A 12,292-nucleotide genomic window follows, 5' to 3' on the forward strand; every position below is an offset into this window, starting at 1 on the left:
CTGTTATATACTGCGTTTCGTTGAAAACTCTTACTTACTTCTGGGATCACGTCAAAATTAAACCAAAAAGCATTCATATTGCAAATTAATACTTAAGCGAGGATACATAACGCTATCGAAATCTTATAGATCACTATTGAAGAATGTGGTATAAAAACACATAAACCTGTTTAATTGCCAAAAGTTCCTTGAAAAGATCTCAAATCATCTCATTTACCTTCTTTCTATTTTGGTTTTGGCGTTGAGGATTTTTATCAACGTATATACTTTATTGACATCCATTTTGGCAAGGACTCTAAAATATTAATGGGAATAATTTCAGATCGTTGTGTATTGTGGCGAAGTTAGAGCTATTATCCTTTTATACTCGTACAGAAATTTGGTGTTTATATAATTTAAATCTACCCATTTTATAAACTTATAGACTTTAATTTACTATGAATAATTTCATGTCAAAATAAAATTTAACTCGGAAAGCATTATTTTAAATCCAAGAAATGAATTGGATTATATAATTTTAATAAATAAAATTTCCTGAAAAACAGAGTTATTATTTCATTAAAAATAAAAAAAAAATGTAATTTGCATGGTAATATGGGTTGATTTAAGAACTTTACTCTATCAAATGGATCCAAATATGAAGACATCGAACGAGCTCATTAGGCTCATTAATGAATATTTTTAAAAATACGTGCTGAAGCTTATGTTTGAAACTTCTGTAGTTTCAAAATCAATATTACTACGTGCTTAGATTCACGTTTTAAAATACTATTAAGAATACTACTTTCAACTAGATAGCAAAATATTTTCCGGCAGAAACGAACACAAAGTTACTTGGAATTGAAAAATATCTTTAGGTAATGAATAAATTGCAGAAAAATGTTGAAAATTAAGGTTGCTGAATATTATATAATCAAACGAGAGCTTCTAATTTTTGGCTGTCCAGCCTAATTTTTTTTCCATTAGTTTAATATCCGTTCTTCTTACGGGATAAAAAAAATTTATATTTAAGAACACAATTAAGAACTAATAGTTCTTATTATTATAGAACTAATAGAACTTAGTTCTAATTATAATTAAGAACTAAAAGATATATACTGACACAATTTATAAAGCTAGAAAAAATTACATTTTTGGTGTAAGTGATATGGAATTTTTAAGGTTCCCCTTAACGAACTATTGCTTTAAAGCAGTTTTTTTAAAATTTCAATTACGATTCAAAATTTTTTAATTATTTAGTTTTAGAGAAACACGTTTCAAAAGCGTAACTATATGCAAAAGAAATACGTGGTTTTTGATAATATTGTTACTAAAATTCAGTGACTACACTGAGAAAAACGTATGGTAATGTAATGACCTTCAACATATGGTAAAATTTACCGTGTTTTTGGCTCTTACGGATTTTTTACTTAGATCACTTCGGTAATTTTTACAGAAGTGCTTTGGAAAGGATTTTGGTAAAATTGACGATACAATATAGTTTTATAACATATTATAACATTTGGAAGAGAGAATAGATATTGGCATAAAAACCTTACATTAGAGACCTTTATAACCTTTGGACCATAGACAGTGGCATAAAAGCTATTTATTAGGTTTCACAGTTTTGTGTCTTACTAAATATGTAATAATAAGAAGTATACAGTCCCAGTGACTAATTTATTAGACGCACTATAAGTTTCTATGCAAAATCTCAATTATCGGGTCATACTATACAGCTTTATCGTTTTCACGTGACTGAAACCGGCTTGCACTTGTTTGCGTTCGTGTATTCGGCGATTGGATAAATTCGACTACATATTATATAAATTTAGAATATTTATTATATCAGTTATTATATTAGTATATTATAATAATTCGACCAGTTTATTAGACGCACTGTAGTTTTTTTAATAATTACATGCTTTGCACGAGTTTATATGCAATATTTTTAAATTCAAACATAAATGTAATGTGTGTTTATGCAAGAAATTTTTTAAATACTTCGTATTTGTATTTACATTAGGCTAACCGAGGGAGATTCTTGTGGTCTTCTTCTGCATGTAACGCAAATGCGGGTTAGCTCCATCAAAAACTCCTCCACGAAGGCAAAATTTCTCCCAATAATCGATCCAGGAGTTCCCTTGTCTTCCGGATAGGGTTCAAAATTACAAGGTTACGGAGTTGAACATTAGTAGTCGTAAACCCATAAAACTGGGTCGACTTTTCAACGACGGTTATAAAATAAATTAAAATAGTAGTTAGACGCATTTCGACACTTTTAAGCGAATTACAGAACATATCGGAGTTGCGTTTCTGAAAAATATACTTTACTTTTAGCCATGAAATGCTTAGATTTACTTTGAATATACATGGTCAAAATTTAAGTTTTGTTATTAATCTATGTTTTGTTTTTACATATGCTGAAATATGCTGTGAAGAATATTACACCTCATCTTGCAGAATATGATGGTTAGAAAGCATCTGATTTGATTTATGTACTAATTTCATCACTTTCTCGTATCGTTCATTTAAAAAAAAAATAATAATAGTTTTACTGGATTTGGGCATTTTTTTCAAAACGGGAAGCATAAGACATATCTAAACTTTTAGTTCTGGTAACAGTTACGTTTAAATTTAATTAACTGTAAAAATGTTTGGAGTAAGTTTATAATTCTGTTTAACAACAGAAATTTACATAAATAATTGCAAATGTTTTCTGGAAATACTTTAAAAAAATTTCCAGTCAAAAAGTCGTATTTTGAGCACTTACGTCGCTATTACACAATAGAAATTTTTTTTAAATCACGAATTATCACTTTACAATATCTTGAACATGCAAAAGCATTAAATAAGTCATATTTTACGGTGTCCAAAGATTTTACAAAGATTTTGTGCTGCTGCTCGTTGTCTGTAATAGGCCTTTTAAAAAAAGCATTTCCTTTAACTTTAAATGAATTGAAGACATGTGGAATAAAGTATAGGTATGGCTTTTAATCTTTTGGAATGACTTCTGAAGTTAAGACAGTCATATTTTTTATGGCTAGACTTCACAAAAATTTAATGCTAATCTCTGAAAAAGTTTTGATTAATAAAACATATTTAAATGATGCCATGTGTCATTGGAGCTGTTACTTCCTTCATAATCATCGTTATTTTCATGCAATTAATATTTAAATATTTTTTTAGTGCTATCCAAATTGGTTTTCTTCCGTTTAATTTGTAATAAAATTTTATTTCAAATAATCTAAAAGCTGCGAAACGTCTAGTTTCAAAATATTTAAATACGCAAATCGCATCATTTTACTGCTTTAAAGTTTTAGGGAAAAATTCATAGGCATCCTAGAAATTACGGATCATTCTCTCTCCTAATTAAATAAAGACACCTCTTTATGTTTTAACATTTTTTTGAAAGGTATTGTATTGTCTAATAATACTATAATCATTAAAAGTTTGCTCTGCACAAAAGGTATAAAGAAAACACTAATAAAGAATTTAACCTTAAATGGAAGAAGGAGAGGGTAGAGGTCTCTTAAGTATGATTAAACCTACATAATGCAAGAAATTTTTTAATTTAGCTTTAATAAAAAAAATTTATTGAAAAGTATGTAAATATTTTTATTAATCTTAATGTGTACTGGAGCAATATTTTAAAAGTTATTACTTTTTTCATTTAATTTTTTTTAAAATTCAAATATTTACAAATCAAATAAAATTCAAATATTATTGACATTTTATGTTACATGGTTTAAAAAGTAGTATAATGTTCTTAATAACTAACCTTTGAAAATAATATATATTTTGCCATTTAGCAACAAAAAGTATAATTTTATCAAATGAGTTATTAGCGAAGGAACTGTTTCGAATGATCTTTCTTTTGTTATCTAGCATTAAATTTTTTTTGAAGAAATATTCATAATAAACAATTGAAAAGTTGAAAATATTCCAACCTAAAAATTAAATATAGAAAAAAAATACAATCGTCATTTTATTTGAAAAGAGATATATTATTTTTAAGTCATTAGTATTCTTCACTCTGAGCTGAGTTTTAATTAATTAATCTTATGTTACATTAGAGGATCCAAGCTTTGCCTTTTAGAGAGAAAACAACCAAATTAATATTTTACCAGAACAAAGAGAATGCGAAAACAAGCGAAATAAATATTCAGACTTATTTTTCTCTGCATAAAGATGTTAAATATCTTTTACAATTAAATATTTTAATTAAATATTTAAAAAAAATATAGTTTCTTTTGTCCTTATCTAAACTATTATCGTTTTTAAGTTTACTAGAACTTTTAAGGAGAATCCAAAAAGGTAAATAAATAAATATTAAACGTATTTATCCAAAAGTAATTCCATTCAAAAATAAGTTATTATTTAATTTTCTTAAGGTCAAAAGGAATTTGAGTGATGACAAACATGTCGAAATACGAAAAAAAGTAAAATTGACATTATAGGTCAACTCTTAATTAGCTGGATTAACAAATAAGGGAATTGTTTCAAAAGTTGTGATTAAAGAAGAACTTTAACATTATTTTTGCTACAAAAGAAATTTTTTTAATATATTTTTGTCTTTGTAATCACTGAGAAAAAAATTACTGTGATCCTAGCTCTATGAACACCAAAAAATTCGGTAACATTCACCGACGAGCATGGCATAAGAATCAAGTTGTTCTGTTAAATTTACCTCTCAGTTTTGCATTTTTTACTCCATGTGCGGTAATAAGAACTATAATTTTGAAAACCAAAATTTCCGACGAACCGCTATCATATGAACGGAAAAACTACCAAATTAATGGTTTAAACACCGTAGATTTTGGTTTTATTTAACAAAATTTTAGGTCACTTTTACCTAAAATGTCAAAAACATACGGTATGGTGATTTTTCCACAATTTTTTTCTTCATGCAGGAAAGAATAATATCGAAGCCTAAGTTGATAGAACTAATAGATCAGATATCATAAGATATTCCGGTAGAATGAATTTAAAAAAAATTTTTTTTGTTGATAAATACCTATTTATATATCAGAAAATTTTGTCTTCAGGTATTTTCTTCCTATGTTACATTTTTTACGCCAAATTGTATTGATATTCAACCAAGTACGTATTAATCCGATGTATTTATTCACTGTAAAATGTGTGATATTAAAACTAAACTAATCGAATAAGCAGTTTTGACTTAATATGAGTTATAAAATTCTCCTGCATAAAAAGTATAATTTTGTACTTTTTAGCGTAAGTTTTAGCGTTTTTAAAGGTCGAAGAGTATATCTCAAAAATAATAATTTTAATGGAGGAAACTCTTATTACTTTTATGCTATTTATTCTATTTGCTCTATTAGAGTTCCTTACAATTCAATGAAAAAAGTACCAGCATTTTAGATGTATCATTCGTAAAATCCACTTCACCATAAAATCCATTTTTACAGTACCGCCATTTTCACAATTATATTTATTTAATTAAGGTGAGCCAGTGATTTTACTGAAATTATTACTGTAATATCATATTTTTGTCACGTGACATTTTCCGTTGAAACTTTATTTTATGGTTAAATGTATCGACACTCTGAGTGCCGGTACTTGTTTCCGTAATTTTAAACAGAATTTTCAACATTGCAATGTTCAATACTTTGTTTACTACATGTCCCATCACTGCTTAAAGGTAAAAGCACAAAAATGTACTCACTATACATAACTTTAATCTGAACTTTAGTCCTATCGACTTTATTTCAGTTTCGTTTAATTTATCTTAAAACTTACACAGGGAACAATATCTCACATGTCCAGTCAATAATTTCTGTTGCGTGAATAAGTATAAAACAAAAGTTATACTTTTTATTCTTCATGTTTACTGAATCCCTTACTGATTGTCTAACTTCCCTGGTTTTACTTCATTTGATTTTTTGTAAAGAAACAAATGCATAGTAAGACACACATTCCTCGCCCACTTAGTAATATTTAAGTCTTCCCTTATTTTGGTCTCATTCCTCCCGCAGTTTCTTTAAGATGGCTTCTAAAGCTGATAGGGGTTAATGATAGGTTTCCCTATTGGGCGCATGCCATAACTTACAAAATAATTTCCAGTTTTTGTTTATTTAATTATTTCCTTAGTAATCTATTTTTTACAAGAGAATTCGCGAGCTAGGTGGCTTAAGGGATTGAGCCCTCACCTACCATAATGACGTGACCTAGGTGCGAATCCTGGAGGTCTAGGTGCTGGCTCCTGCCTCGCACCTACCACAATGCTGAGGAAAAATATCCTCAGTGGTACACAGATGGTTAGAATCCACTTGCAGTCGGGCTAACCGTGGAAAAATTTTAAGGTTTTCTTCTGCAAGTAACACACATGCATCGAAAAAGGCTAATTTGTCCCAAAGTCTGATCCAAAAGTTACCTTGTTCTCCACGTTGGGTTCGAAATTAGAAGCTACGGAATAGAGCATTGATAGTCGTAAACTCAGAATTGGGTCTGCAGTTTAACGCAGGTTATAAAATAAAATATTATGGGGTCTGACACCATATTATTTATTTTAAAGGTAAAGTATAGAAATGCATAAAAAAAGTATGTTTATTTAGAGAAAGTTAATAATTTGCGAAATGTACAAGTGAGAGTCTTACTTATAAAAAAAATTTCACATAAAAAATTTTACACATAAAAGAAAAAAATAACACATAAATTAAAGTCGAACTTTTTTTCAATTTTTTTTCAGCAGTTATGAAAATACGGTCAAAAAACCTCAGAAAGAAAGAAATTGAGAAAAAGTTATTTATTCAAAATAATGGATTTAAAGGAATTTAATGGATTTTTCAGGAATTTAATGGATTTTAATGGATTTTTCAAAATTTCTAGAATGGTTAATATATAACAGCCACCTTATTAAAAAATTTATTTATTCATTTGAATAGCCAAGTAGTAAATTAAAAAAACTGTTTAACTTCGGAAGTCTTACGCAGACATTATTTATTAAACCAGCCAATTACAGTTTATTTACTTTTCATCCCATTCAAAATAAAAAGTGTATATCTTAAATGAAGTATTTGCTATAAAGTCAGTGTAAAAAGATTACTTTTAATTACATCGATTAGCTATTTCATGGTTTTTTTCCTTCAAAATTTTCAAACATATTTTATGAAAAAATAATTTTTATTCTGTGGTATATTTAATAACATCCAATTAAATTTTCTGAAACTTTAAGGCGGGTGAAAAAATAATTAAACTGAAATATACATAATTAAGTAACTTCGTTCATTATATATAACTTTGCGCATACTTTAAAATTCACTATACAATTAAGCAATTACTGCTCTGCTGTTGAAATAATTAATAATTTTAAAAACTATAAACTATACAGTAAGTACTAAAAATAAAGTTTTACAAAGTATTTTAATAAAGTTAAAGAATTCGATGTCAATAAAAACAGTAATTAAACCCTATGACATTTAGCTTTGTTGTTAAATAATTTCTGTAATTATTAATGGACTTTTCATGCAAAGAATTATATTTATTTTATATCAGAATTTTTAAGTTATATTAACAGCAATTAGTTTCCTATAACCAGGTATTTATTAAATTTTTTAAAACCTTCGTTGAACAGCTGTCACAATTTTGAGTTTACGTCTACCAATATTTGACTCCGAAGCCTTGTAGTTTTGAACCGAATACAGAAGACAAGGGAACTTCTGTATCAAGTATTGGGAGAAATGTGCCTTCGTGGCGGACTCACCCGCATGGAACTCACCCGCATTTGCATTACACGCGGAGAGGAAAAATCACGAAAACTTCCTACGGTTAGCCTGATGGCAAGGGGACTCTAACCGATGATCTGTCTAAAACTGAGGATATTTTATGTCAGTACTGTGGTCTGTGCAATCCGGGTGCGGAATTTGAATCGACCAGCCATCACTGGGATTTAAATTCGGTACATTTCATTAGATGACGAGCGTTTTATCTCCTGAGCCGTAACGACTCATAAGTAGTAATTATCATTTTAATTTTAATAACACTCTTGAATTACTGGGGAATTAATTAAAATTTAATTGAATCAAATTAATTTTTATGCTGATCTCCAATATGAAGTCAACGCTTCACGGTTACAAATAACCCCCAAATTACCCAAACTCCCCTACACGGCTTCACGTCACCTAATCCTCAGTAAAATGGAGCAAATCATGGCTAGTTTGCTCACCTACACAAATTCACTACTCTCACACGGTTCCACAAAACAGTCTTTCTACATGGTTCAAGGTAGAAGAGTCAGTATCGGTTACGGTAAATACGTATTGTGGAAATTAGCAGGAATATGTAATTCACCACCTCTGTTAATTGAGCTAATCATCAGTTATTTGAATGTATCATTTCTTTTTAGTGTATCCTTTTAATTTTATCAAGAACTTACGGTTCAGAGCAGTGATGGCTCAATGTTTATGGCACTGAACTGACATTTCGAAGAACTGGGGTTCGATCCTTAGCGTCAGCTTAAAGCCTACCCAACTTCAGATCAATGTACCTGCTTGACTGGGATGTAAAAGCCGCCTGTACGCAATGCGGGAAACATTGCCACAATCAAGCCATTGGTCATGAATTTATAGATCTTTAACCTCCTCTATTGTTTCTTTAGTAATCACTTTGAAAATATCATATTTTGGTACGAAAAAATTCTCTTTTAAAGACATTCTTTGAGAACTATTGGACAAATGTGAGCACTTTCAGAAAATTTGACGCACATATTTTAACTTGAAATATCATGTTTTGGTACGAAAAAATTCTCTTTTAAAGACATTCTTTGAGAACTATTGGACAAATGTGGGCACTTTCAGAAAATTTGACCCACATATTTTAACTTCAACCAGTTTTATAAGATCAAAAAATTTAAAAAAAATTCACAAAGTGTCCGCTCTATTGCTTCTTTAATATGGACTGTGGAAATATCATATTTGGTACAAAAGAATTCTCTATTAAAGACGTTTTCTGAGCACTTTTGTACAAATTGGGGCATTTTCAAAAAATTTGAAGCTCATCTTTTAATACGTAGCCAGTTTCAAGAGATTCGCTCTTTTCAGAAATTTTGAAGATATTCTCAAAGTGTGCGTACAATTGCTTATTTAATATGGACTGTGAAAATATCATATTTGGTACGAAATAATTCTCTTTTAAAGACGTTCTCTGAGCACTTTTGGACAAATGTGGGCATTTGACGTACATATTTTAATACTAAACCAGTTTCAAGAGATTCGATCTTTTCAAAAATTTTGAAGAAATTCACAAAGTGTTCGCTCTATTGTTTGTTCAATATGGGCAGTGGAAATACCATATTTTGGTAAAATGTATCTCATTTAAAGGCTTTCTTTGAGCACTTTTTGACAAATGTGGGCATTTTCAATAAATTTGACGCACATCTTTTAATATGAAACCAGTTCGTTTAATACCAATCAATCGACAAATTCTCTAGAATAATAGCATGAAGGCTTTTAAGATAACAATGTTTTTAACACATATGTGCTTTTTTTCTAAATTTTAGATATAAGTATAAGATTTTGTGTAATCAAAAGCTAATTTTTTGATAAATACATCAACATAAAAATAGTCCTTTAGGTACAGTTCTTTTAGGAGAAAGCTCCCAAATATTTTAGTAAATACTAGGACAATGCTTATTAGGTCAGGATATAGAGAGAGAGAGTGAGAGAGGATAGTACAACTAGTATATCTCTTCTCCTAATGCATCTAGAGCCTCGAAACTTTGGGCAAGTAGATAAAGCTTTTATGGCCAAAATTCTCACCAAAGTTGTCAAGATAGACAGAATTGCTTTTAAAGCAAAAATATTGAAGAATCATTATTTTTATCTCAATTACATTTTTCACGTAATACAGTGAATTTGAAATTAGTAATTAAATACCACTTGCAAGATTCGTACAATTCTGCATAAACTTGTCTCTTATTTTTATTCTTCTATTTTCAGCACACCAATCACAGCAAAAAAATTTTAATTTTAGAAAAAAAATTTAAAATTTAAATCAAAAATTAAAAATTTAAATCAAACATTAAAAGAAAAATTTAAAATTTTTCTTTTAAATATAATTATTTTTTAAGTGGCTTATCATTAAACTTATGGTTATCTTTCTTCGAGCCATTATTATTTTCTTGTTTATTCATTATAAAGGTTGCTTACACAATACTTTTTAACTAATAAAAACAAAAGACACTCCAAAGCGTAAAGGTGGATAATCAAAACAAAATGCCTTTTCATTCTAATTAGTGAGAGTCTCCTTCATGTGCTTCTATACTGATTTCAAAGATTTCATTCATATTTAATATTGTAAATAGGATAAAATATGCCATCATGACTGAAGTCATGGGAACCAACTAGCTAAAATTGAACTGTCTAAACATGGTGTCTGAGGACAAAGTGAGAGATCGTTAATTAAAATGCTTTTTCTTGAGTCTTATTTGAGTGGTTTTAATTAAAGCTAAAGCAAGTCTTTTTATATAAGAAATAAGTAAAATTATGCTAAAATTTGTAGAGATTAAAAAATTTGAAAAGATTAAAGATACTGTAATGTTAAAATACTAAATATTTTTTCTTCGTTTTTAGCAAGTAAACATTAAAAAAGATATTTTTTGGTAAAATTTTAGCTTTCTCTCATCTAAAGATATAATACGTCACTGAAAATGAGAATTAAATTTCCCACGAGTCAATTTGCTTAAATATGAAATCCGAAGCGTCATATAGAGATTTTTCTTAAAAACTGTTATTTATACTTTTCTCGTGTCAGATAACGTAACAGCAAATATATATATATTTATTTGAACATAAACAACATATATTTCTTTAAGTAAAAGAAATAAAAAATGAGAATGCGTGAATAAGCATGACAACACATTACAAATTCTATCAGAGTCACAAATGATCTCAGTATTTTATATGTCACTTTTTTTAACATTCTTAGCTTACAGAAATGTTTGTGAATGTTCCCCAGACATTTTTTATTTACTCTTGAAGCATAAAAGTGACCACTTTTCCACAAACTTATTTGAAATAAGTAATTTATTAAAACAATGTAAATACAAGGTCCAGCTATTAATTTCCAGGACTGACGTAACTGTAGGTGAAAGAAAAGCCGTAAGATGGCGCTAATGATTGCATATTGAAGAGTGCTTTCTTGCGCATGTGCAGTGCAATCGGCGCCATTCTGAAGTGAGTGGTTCTCGTGGAAAAGCATATTAAAACGGAGCTCTTAAATTCCTGTTGTCGAAGTGAAATGGAGCAAAGAATTAACATTAAATTTTGCTTCAAATTGTGCAAGACAGCTGCAGAAACCTACAAATTGTTAAAACAAGTTTACGGCAAGGAAGCATTATCTCGCTCAAGATCTTTTGAATGGTTTAAACGCTTTCGAACGCGAAAGCGTGGAGGATGATCCGCACACAGTTCGGCCGCAGTTCGTACGCAAGCCGGAAGCAATTAAAAAAGTTCGCGTCCGCACATTGCGTTTGCTGTGAGGCGATTCTCAGCTCAGCAAGGTGTCGTTCAGTCGCAGCATCCACCATACCCGCCAGACCTAGCACACACTTTTTCCTGTTTCTTAAGCAGAAAAATTCACTGAAGGGAACAAGATTTCAGGATGTCGAAGCCTTCACGAAAACTGTAACGTCACTAATAAAGAGCATTCCAAAAGAGGACTTTAAAACTTCTTTCCGAAATTTGTATAGCCGAGCACAGACGTGCATTACGGCTGATGGGGATTACTTTGAATAATATTAAATGGCTATGCGTTTAACTTTTTTTTCTTCTGAGTTATTCCATGAGTCCTGGAAATTAATAGCCAGACCTTGTATTACAATAACGTTTTAGTTGTTTTGAAGAATTGTGACACAGATATATTCACCTTCTTATTATACAAAAAATCATAAAATTAAAAATTCTCTGTAAATATACTGTTTTGTTTACTAGCCAAATCTTGATATTCATTTTTTTAGCCACTAATTAATACGGTTTCCTGAATTCGATCATGCATGATAATGTGTTTTATAACCCTATGCTGCCTTAGGCAAACAAAATAAATGGTTAATAATTTAGGTAAAAAAATAAAATTATAAAACGATTTTTTTTTTTTGTATAATCGATTATCAGCTCAAAATTCATATATTGCATTTGATATTTAACAGAATAATTGAAAGCGCAACTTCCGAAATTGTTTTCTTTATTACAAAGAATGTTATATTCTGACGATAACATCACGGAAACTTTATAAGAAGCGTCGAGACATCAACATAAAGTATTTTTCGGCAATTAAAAACCTTTCTAAAGCAAAT

Source organism: Parasteatoda tepidariorum, chromosome 6, assembly GCF_982258835.1.
Source record: "Parasteatoda tepidariorum strain Cologne lab strain chromosome 6, Ptep-v5.0, whole genome shotgun sequence".
NCBI classification, from domain to species: domain Eukaryota; kingdom Metazoa; phylum Arthropoda; class Arachnida; order Araneae; family Theridiidae; genus Parasteatoda; species Parasteatoda tepidariorum.